An 11,687-nucleotide genomic window follows, 5' to 3' on the forward strand; every position below is an offset into this window, starting at 1 on the left:
GAATAATGCCAAACTCATTCTCCTGAGCTTCAATGTGAAATAAACTCGTAAATTCCCAAAACAACTTGGGACTAAAAAGTGTGTGTCCTTTGGGATACTAAGAGGGTTGAGGATGAAACTCACTTTCTCTTGGATTGCCTATGTTTTACCCACATTAGTTCTAATTTTCAAAATCTTTGCCACACTACCAACCTTATTGATTTGTTAAGTTAGCAAAACTATGGTAATCTAAAAATGGTTCTCCGAGTTATTTTTGTATCATAAAAATAAAATATTAAAAAATCTCAATTTATCTCTTACCTTCTTAAGATCCCATAAACCATATTCATTTTAGTAAACTTTAATTATCATATATATATATATATATATATATATATATGGTATTTTTAATTAATAATAATAATCATTTAAAACAAAACTTCAATTTAATTAAATTTTAATTAAATCTAAATACTTTCAAATATTAAATGAGGATAAATTTTTAAATATAAATAATTTCAAATATCAAATAAATGCTTAGATGTAGATTTACATGGTTGTCCTAGTGTTATGATAATTCTTTGAACCGCTCCTTAAGTCTTACTCGATATTTGCAAAATCCAATTTGATGATGTTGTGTTACTTTAATCCCATGAAAGGCTCTTTAAGTCTTACTCAATCTTTGTGGAAACCTAAATAAATTCATGTGAAAGAAGCTCGTCAAAAGAAAATTTTAAGAACCACCCTAAATTTATATGTATAATAAATGGGCTAATCCCCATGATACATAGGAATGTATAATAAATGGGCTAATCCCCATGATACATAGGAAAAATGGGAAAAGAGTGATAAGGTTTCATTGTTTTGAATTTTTTTTTGTTATATCACAAAAAAAAGTTAAAAACCAATATTAATGGAGATATTGGTATTTTTTACTAAATTTTTTGAGATTAGCTTTAACCATTCACCTTAAGATGCTTTTACAATATAATTTCCTAAGTCTATTTAATATCTTCATTATCATAAAAAACAACCTATATCCATCTTAACTCCACATGGGATGAAATCTATTTATCGCTCACAGAACTTTGTAAGATGGATCTAAAATGATAGAATTTCTCCTTTAAATAGTATGTGGTCACATGAATACCATGGTATTACCATAGCTCAATACCATGGGTTATCATAAACCTAGAGCTTAAAAATTACTATTATTAATTTATAAAAATTAATAAAATTAATTTTTTTTAACAAGTTAAAATGTTTAACATACATTAAATTACAACATCCATTTTTATTATTGATCCACCAAGCCCAGAGGGATCAAATATTTTTTCACTCTATGCTAATTTGCATATCACCATATTTGATGCCTTTGGAGGCTTAGTAGATCCATAGTAAAGATGATCTTTGCTAGTTTAAATCCCCATTTAAATAGGCTACATTCCACGTGAATACCATGGATCAATACCATGTGCCATTTTTATTTTTATTAATACTAAGGTTAATAATGTGTTTTTGCATGGTATTAATAATAATCTAACCATATTATTTGGCCCATAGTATTTTGCCCATAGGTTACACCTAAATATAACTCATTTTTTGAGTGTTCGTGTGAAAAAGATGTTTTATTTGTTTACCATACCTCTCTTTTATTTATATCTTTATTAATTTACCATAAGTCTTTTACAAATATGGTATTTGGCCCATAGGATTCATAGAATGAGGGTTATGGACTAAATGTAAAAAGAGGTTTTATTTATTTACCATAACTCTAGTTTATTTATATTTAAGTCTAAAAAGAATTTTATTTATTTACACTTTATTTATATTTTTATTTGTTTACACCGTTGTATATAATGTGACTTATGGAGTAAATATAAAAAATGTTTCATTTATTTACCATACCTCTCATTTATTTATAGTTTTATTAATTTACTATACCTATTTTATAAATATGGTATTTGGTCATACTATTCACTTAAATAAAACATATTAAATATTAAGGTTAAAACATAATAAGGTTAAATGGAAGGTTGCTCCTAAATTTACCTTTTTTTACCCTTTCCATTAAAATAACATGGGTTATTTGAGGAGATCTATAAAAATGTACTATAATACAAAATATTAGCCCATTAAAAATTTAAAACCCCTTAATTTAACATAAAGGTGAACATTCGCCATTAAAATTTTCCATTAACTCGTTAAAATTAGGCCAAAGAACTCAACTCCTCTAAACACACACCCAAAACCGAAGCGTTGAGTTGAAAAGTTCATCATCGTAGTTAATATGACGAACGTTTTACATTTAGCACACCAAGATATATTCAACATATAAGCGAGTTAATTTTCAGATGCAAGTCCACAGATGAGAGTAGCATATTCCCTGGGTCAAGCTATGTTCGTTGGTTGCTAATAATCTCATGGGATGGTGCTTTTGGTTCTTCCCACTTTTCCTCCAAATCCGATTTAATATTCCACCGAAGGCTCTTCTCAGCCGACCTCATTGCATAAGCAACCATAGACATGTATAAAAAATCCTCAAATAAGGCCCTTCCGGATGCTTGCAGGTCTGCACTGTTACAAGAGTTTCGTGCTAACGTAGAACGTATTAGACTGAATGAGTTTAGTAACATGGAAGAACCGGCTCTTAGAGCTTGGTCTACCCTATTGTGGCTGTTTGATGTTATTAGGCGCTGTGATGACAAGCTCTATCAAACGTGTGTTGAAATCTTTTGCGAGATTCCCGCTTCAATAAGATACGGTGGAGATGGCGTGAATGATAAAGTAGATATTTTACTTGATCAGATTCTAAATGCAATGGGAAATGGGGAGATAATGACGCCTGCATCATTTAGGGTTTCTTTTCTAACTAATTGGCTATATGCCATGGTTCTGCTGGTTAGAAATCACCCTATGAAGGATGAGAAACTATCGGCATTGGAGACAGGAATTATGAATGTGGCAGACACACTTCCACTCCCTCTTCAGAAGTCAATTTACAACTTATGGAAAGACGCATATGAAAGACTATCAATGGACTACAGTAATGCGTTAAAGTGGTGGGCTCAGAAAGTGAAGGATGCTATCAAGAATGGCAAAATTATCTGATACGATTACCTTGCTAGTTTAAATTTAGTGGTGTCGTCGTTTGGATTTTTTTCGTCTTATGTTATTGGATTTCTTTCTCTAGTTTAAAACATTTTCTTACCCTTCCCTTATGTTATGCAATATAATTTTTCCTTCATACCATTCGATGACCAGTTTCATTTTTCTGTTGGTTACGATCTGTATGTAATTCAAATCCTAAGTTTCATAGGCTTGCTATCAGATTTAATATATCATCACATAGTTCGCAGATTTATATTATTCCATTCCATGGTGAACAATTTCATTTTCAATGATTTTGGAGGGTAATCTTCTCGATGCTTCGCAGATTTATATTATTCCATTCCACGGTGAACAATTTCATTTTCAATGATTTTGGAGGGTAATCTTCTCGATGCTTCAAGAAAGAAAGAGCTAAAGGTTGGTCTTGATTCTTTTAGCCATTGTCGTTAAAGTTCTTTCTATTAATAATGTGCCATCAAAAAATTGGGATTCTGCCATAAAGACATATAGGAAATGCAATATGGGGCACCCGTCCCTTATCCCCATTGTTTTTCATTGTCGTTAAAGTTCTTTCTATTAATAATGTGCCATCAAAAAATTGGGATTCTGCCATAAAGACATATAGGAAATGCAATATGGGGCACCCGTCCCTTATCCCCATTGTTTTTGGGAAGAATTGGCTTTGTATTCCATTTACTAAGGCCACAATCCATGTCTTGCTGATAAGTTTTGATTAGATCAACAAATCCATTGGAAAATACATATTTTTAAAAAGACAAAAAAAAAGGAAGGAGTGTCTCAAAGATATTGGTTATATTGGTCATGCCAAGCTTCAGAATGAAGCCTTATTCTTCTCTAGATATACTTGACTGAATTTTTTCCTGAACTAAGAGTATATTATCAGTTTTATATCTTTCCTTAATGAAGACACCCTGGCTTTCAGAGATCATATAAGGGAGAAGTGTTTTGAGTCATTTTGCAACAATTTGGCCAAGAATTTTAAAGAATAATTACATAAATAGATAAGGTAGAATCTTTCAAAGGATGAAGGTTTGTAGAATAAGAAATGGCCTCATTAAGCCAGGTGATAAGCCAACATAAATATGAAGAAAATTACATTAAAAAAAAAACAATGAAACAAATAAAAAGTAGTTACTGTGTGACCTCAACCCTGCTATAGATCTCATATAATTTTAAGAACATTAGAATCTCCAACTTTTCTACATAGACTTTGGGATAGTTTAATAAGAAAGGATCACATTTGGTTTGTTCACCTAACTGTAGATTTCTAAACCCCAAGCATAAGTCAAAGCATGACAATCTTATCACAATTTTATCATTTATCATACAGTCAACAAGAACCATAACTTATATTTGTACAAATATTTTAAAACTAGCAATTCCCCCACATGTTGCAATAGGAATGTGTAAGGTAGGAGTGTATGAAATAGTAGCATAAAAGATGGATGCAAATATTATTATGCAATTTTATTTATTTATCCATGTTAGCATGAGAAACTTTGAAATTTAATTTTTTGCAGAATTGAGTTATATCGTGGATTATAATTACAAGATGAATTCATTACTAAAATTACCATGTGTAGAATTAGTAGACCATTTTATTGAATGTTTCATCATGTTAATATAAGTGATTTATTTTAAATTTGAACAAATAATATCAATAGAAATTTTGTGGCAAGCTTAAATCATTGAATAATAAAAAAATTATTTAGTGTAATATGGAAATGAAAATCACTATCTTAATTATACCACCTACAACATTTGTATTAGGAACCCCAATTTACTTGAATATAGCCAAATATAGCCAAGCAAGAATCCTAGTGATTTTGAACTAGAAAAATCACCGAGGGTGATGCATAGTATCAGACATGTTAAGAAGAGGGGATTCAATTTGAAGTGTGATAGGGGTAAGAGCACAAGCTCTATAGTAAGTATTTAATAAAATGAAACCACCATGTTTACCTAGAAGATTCATACAAGTTAAGAACAGAGGATGCAATTTGAAGTGTGATAGGGGTAAGAGCACAAGCTCTATAGTAAATATTTAACAAAATGAAACCATCATGTTTATCTGCAAGATTCATAACTGTATGAGTCTATGAAGAAGAATATTTCCTACCCCATAAGAATTCATTCAATTAAGTCTTAGAAGTCATCTATGAAGAAGAATATTTCCTACCCCATAAGAATTCATTCAATTAAGTCTTAGAAGTCATTCAAAAATCAGAATAATATGTATCATATCCAAAAGAAAATAGAATTGAATGAGTTGTGGGGAGCCATGATCTATGAGTAATGTAAGCAACCAATTTCATTGTAAGAATCATACAATTCAATGAGTTGTGGCTAGACATGATCTACAACTAATGTAAACAACCAATTTCATGGTAAGATGATTATGTATCACAAAATGTTGACCTACAATAAGTTGCAAGATGATTTTTTTTTACCAAATTGGACAAAACAAGGGAATCACAACTCATGTGATTTATCCAAGTCAATTGTCTTAACAATATTGTTCCTACATTTATTCACACTAATAGAGTCAAATTATAGAATTTGGTTGGCGAACTAAAACTTAAAATCAAATGAAAAATAGTATAATAAATCTAGAATAATCTAGTAATAATCTCATCCAATTCATTACCACTTGGAGGAGAAATTATGCCTTTTCTCTATTGTTTAAAAGTGAATTTTATCCACTTACATTTGCAATATTTCATTAGGGCTCACAACACTTGGGTTTGTAAATTTCATTATGTGAGTGTAATTTCATTTTGCCATCTCAAAAGAGATGGGAACCAACTAATCAAATATTCTCATAATGTCTAATGAGTTTAGCACTTTCTCATATCATAGTTACTCATGTCTAAGGAGATAGGAATACTAACCCTAAGAATACAAACATTTTCAAAATTTTGTAGATCTTCAATCGGAATTCAAAAACCAAAAATCTCTCATGAGCTATGTAGTTTACCTATACTAAATCTCAACTTTAATACCAAAAGTGTAGATGTGAATAAAATATCAAAATTGACTCACATCAATATGAATTTTCCATTAAAACATTGCAACTGAAAGAATTTTCCATTAAAACAGGGCAATTGCATTTTATTAAATCTTACCCTTATCACACTTCAAATTGCATCATCTTTTCTTAACTTATATGGTATTCTACATCATCCTCTCTTTATTTACACACTTTGATTTATCTGGGTCAAAATCACTTGCCTATTTGGTTGGCTATATTTAAGTAAATAGTGCAAATGTTGTAAGTGCTATAATTGAGATAGCTCAAACTTAGATGAAAGATCACTATGAGTTTGAATTTCAATACTACAGTCAATAGAAATTTTAGTATTCAATCATTAAAACTTGCCACAAAATCTATATTTATATTATCTACTCAATTTCAATACTAGAGTCAATAGAAATTTTAGTATTCAATTATTAAAAATTGCCACAAAATCTATATTTAGATTATCTATTCATATTTATAATAAATCTTGTATATTGACATAATGAAACATTCAAGAAAATAGTCTATTAATTCTATAGGGTAATTTTAGTAATGAACCCATTTATAATCCATGATATAACTCAATTCTGCAAAATTAAGTTTTTTCTCATAGAAACACCCATAAATAAATAAATTTGCATAAAAATCTCACTTCCATCTTCTATGCTACTCTTTCCTATGCTCCATCATTCCAATTGCAACATGTGCTGACATTACAAGTTCTTGTTGATTTTCTAGTGATAATTCACATTCCTTCTCTTCATATACAAATGCTAATGAGATTCATAAACACAAAACAAGTTATCTCACACTACAAGTAGCAATTTATCAAAACAATTAAATATCCCTTTAAGTTGTCTATGTTTCCATGTCAACAACTTCTTCACTAGTTGTAAATATCCAGAAATTTGTTGAATTGGTCCCAAAAATGGCTTAGGTTGTGGCCTCTAGGAACCAAATTTTTCTAGAGCATACATTAGTAAATAGGTTCATGAGTAATAAAAATAGACCAATCCCTCATAATTCTATAATAAATAGTTTATTTAGTGCCAAATGTCAATGTAATAAATAAGGGATAGGAGTTGTAGTCACTAGTTAATGAATGAAACGCAATAAAGAAAAGTTAATTCAAAGAAATTTTTCATTTAAAATAAGTAATTAAAGCATCACTATACATTACTCTAATATAGATAGGAAATAGTTGAGCTCATGAAAAATGCAATAAAGATGGAAGATTCATACTTGTATAAGTCTATGAGGAAGCAAATTTTCCAGCCCATAGGCATTGATTCAATTGAGTCCTGCAAGCCGTTAAAAAATCAAAATAATATGTATTCAATGTATATATATTTAGAGATAAAGGAAGAGACTATGTATTTAGTATTACATATATTATATAAATGATATATGTAAAAAGAAATATTCATGGCAAATATCTACTTTGTAAGAGAGATCTATGTTGGTATAAAAACAAAATTATCTTTTAAAGGAGTTATAACTAATCCCTTTTGAATGAGATGAAGTTTGAAACATATGGATAAAAATTACCTTTACAACCTCTTTAAACAAGAATATGAAGAAAAAAAATTGTTCATCTAAATATGTGGCTACAAAATCTTATTTTAAAAAAATATGGACTACAACCAGAAAATCACAAATTTACACGGCAACCTCAACAACACAAGTATATACAATAATAACAATACCCTGTGGGATTTTACATGGTAAATGATTTGCAGGTGTTGGGGAGTGTGGGCAAAATGAATGCTTGCCAATATTTATTTATTAAACTTCATTAAATACTTTAACTTCTTTCATGTGCTGGGCTGACCTACAAACAAAATGGCAAGTGTGGAGTGGTTGATTAGGCAACCATGCCGGTTGTCAGTGCTTTTAAAGGTTGTAGTTGGCATTAATATTTCCAACAGATAAGATTCTAAATGCAATGGGAAATGGGGAGATAATTACACCTGCATCATTTAGGGTTTCTTTTCTATGGGGAGATAATCACCCTATGGAGAAAGAGAAACTATCGGCATTGGAGACAGGAATTATGAATGAATTTACAGTTTATGGAAAGACCGATACGGAAGACTATCAATGTATTCCAGTAATGTGTTAAAGTGGTGGGCTCAGACAGTGCAGGATGCTGTCAAGAATGGCTAGCTTATCTGATACCATTAACTTGCTAGCCTAAATTTAGTGGTGTCATCGAGTTGGATTTTTCTCGTTTTATGTTATTGGATTTCTTTCTTTAGTTTAAAACATTTTCTTATCCTTGCCCTATGTTATGCATTATAATTTTCCCTTCATAGACTTGATACAATTCAATGACCACTTTCATTTTTCTGTTAGTTACGATTGTTATGCATTATAATTTTCCCTTCATAGACTTGATACAATTCAATGACCACTTTCATTTTTCTGTTAGTTACGATTGTTATGCATTATAATTTTCCCTTCATAGACTTGATACAATTCAATGACCACTTGTATCAATGACCACTTTCATTTTTCTGTTAGTTACGATTTTTATGTAATTGAAATCCTGAGTTTCATATACCTGCTATAAGATTTAATATATCATCACATAGTTCGCAGATTTATATTATTGCATGGTGAACAATTTCATTTTCAATGATTTTGGATTTTTTTGGTTTATGAAGTGTAATATAAGACAAAGTTAGTTTCTTTTCAAGGCAAGTTTTATATATATTTGTTAGGGACATAAATTATGTTTTATTTTAAATATTAAAAAATATAATTAAACAAGTATAGTCTTAGTATAATAAAAAACTAATTATTTTAAAGTGTAAATCTTTTCCCACAAAACATGTTTATTATAATATTAATTTCTAGTTTTTATATATAAATATAGATTTTAAAAATAATAAAAGCTATTGCATAAAAAAATTAATGGATAAATATTAATTGAGTTGTAAATATTTAAAATAAGCATGAGGGTTGAAAATTCAATATGGTAGAAATTCCATATACAATTCCATATCCTTTAATGAGATTCATATGGAAAATGAATCAATCCAACATTTCTTTGATGTTTCCTAGTAGTGAATTTTCCATTCTTTGCTTTAAAGTCCATAAATCTATTATCAATCATAATAGTTTCCAATTGGTCTTTCCTTGGATTAGGGAGGTAGAGAATGTCTCTCTATTCTTCAAGATTCATAATAAGATTGAAGTCACTACTTATAATAGAAAAATGACAACCATCTAAATCTATCTTTTTGTTTGCTCAGTAAAAGTAGAATGTGATCCAATCTTCCAAGATCCAAGGCTCACCCGTTAATTTTGGGCTAAAACCTCTTCCTCACTTTAACTCTTCTTATGGACCCGAAGAGGACCTTAGGCCACCTATCTAGACCTTTTCGGGTCCAAATGCCGAATTAACACTCGTGCATATTCTCCGCCCCAAATCCATAGGATGGAGGAGAACCAAAGTGATCATGGCAACTAGCCCCCTTTTTAACCTCTCTTATGCATCCGAAAATATATAGGCCCCTCACTATAAAATTTCGGGTCCGGTGTTGGGTAGCGGATCCCCTCGTAGCGGATTTTGGGGGCTTGTAGCCCGAATTTTGGTCAAGAGTAATGTAAAACCCCGCGAAATGCGAGCGTGGAATGCGAGAGTCTAGGGTTGTCCGCCCTAAAATATTGTAATTTAATATAGAATGTGTCGGCCTACCCATGGTCCGTGGACCATGGGAATGTATAAATAGAGTGAGGCTCTAGGTGTAGATGGTAGCTTTTAGTCTCCATGTGAAGTGATATGGGTTTTTGAGCAATATTCGATCTGAGTTTGTAAGTTCGAGTCTTGGGTTGTATGAGTAGGAAGAGGCTCTATAGCTCTGTGCACATAGGCTTGGTAGAGTCCGCAGCTATGTGCGTAAACTCGTTCAGATGAGTGTGCAGGGTGGAGTTGGGATTGTAACAAAACAGAAGTTAATAAAAGATAAGCTGATTCTCAAATATTTTGCATATGTTTATAAATCTGTGTTTTTACGCTTATATTCTATTCTTATGCATGTCTTTACAGTTTATGATTGCGCGCACTTGTTATGAATGTTGAATGATTGATAAGATTACTCAGCCCACAAAATTAAGTCAGATCTATAATAATAACACATTAAGGGTAAAGGATCTAGATAGCGCCCCTTCGTTCTCTATATAGAGCTACGCAAAGGTCAAACAGGTGCTCATGAACTTCCCAAACTTCATGAAGACATCCCTAAGGTGCAGAAGCCTGGTTCCAGCACCCTCTCATACTATCTCAGGTGAGACCTCAGTTCGCACGCCATGAGTTGTTGCCGAAAGGGCCAGTAGTTTCGAGATTTGTTTGGCTAAATCACTTCTGAACCTGGGTGAGGCCCCAATAAGCCAACAAATGGTTATGTTGTCACGACCGTGATCTCCCTAAGGGATGTTTGATGTCGGAACAATGGAATCCTATGAAGAGGGAAATTAAAGAGTGGTTGGATCAGAAGCTTCACAAGTTCGTGACACAGGAAAATAGAGCCCCGCAGATATCTGAGAAAAGGTGCCTGGATCACTACGTATATACAGAAATCCACGAGATCTTCTTTGCGTCCTTCTCTTCGGAACTGTATGGGTGGATCGGGAGGCTAGCCGATAGCCACGGAAGGTACAAGATTGAGCAACTGATAGTGTGGATTCCAGAGTTAGTGCGCAGGCTAGAGGCATCAAATGATAAGATCATGCGGGTCGCGGATCATTAGCTCGACTCGGTAATAGGAGGGTTTATCACTGAATTTGTGGTAAACACGACTCTGAGCTACAACAAGGTAGAAAGATGTTTTCTCAAGGGACCGCGAGGCAAGTACATAAAATATTTGAATATGTGGATTAAGATGTTGTTATGTGAAAAACGGGTGATGCGAGTACATTAATGGTTGGAATGGTGCGGAGTAGAAAGGTCTACAGAGGTAGCAAGGAATTAGTAAATAGTCCCTTAATTTCACCTTCGCAAGAGAGCGAGGAAGAGCTCGCTCGGGTCTCTCCGAGGAGTGTGGTCAGTTTGATAAGGCAGTGCATTCCACAGTTACCATCTCCACTTAAGCCACCACTCACTTCACCTCCATCTTCGCCCACACCACCTCCACCAAACAAGTAGTTCGGTATGGTGAGCGCGATTAAGCTACCCGTATTCAAAGGAGTAGGAAATGAGAACCCGGATCAGTTTTGGTTCATGGTAAGAGTAGTGTGGGAAGCACAAGGGGTTACAAATGATAATATTAAGAAGGCTACATTGGTGACCGCGCTACATGATCACACGTTGACGTGGTATATCAAGCACTCAAATGATCACCCAAATGCAGGAATAATGAAGATCCAGAATGCGCTGAACAGAAAATTTAGCCGGCCGAAATCAGGGATGCAGTCAATCATCGGATTTAAGGATATCACGATGCTTCCAAGTGAGACCCCATGGGATCTGGATTAGCGGTTGAAGAGTACGATCCTCAAGGCTAATATGACGCTAATGGATGCGCAACACCGCACATGTTTTGTGGCATCTTTG

This window comes from Pinus tabuliformis, chromosome 6, assembly GCF_031772625.1.
Source record: "Pinus tabuliformis cultivar Carrire ecotype Pingquan chromosome 6, CPIR1, whole genome shotgun sequence".
Classification (NCBI taxonomy): Eukaryota; Viridiplantae; Streptophyta; class Pinopsida; order Pinales; family Pinaceae; genus Pinus; species Pinus tabuliformis.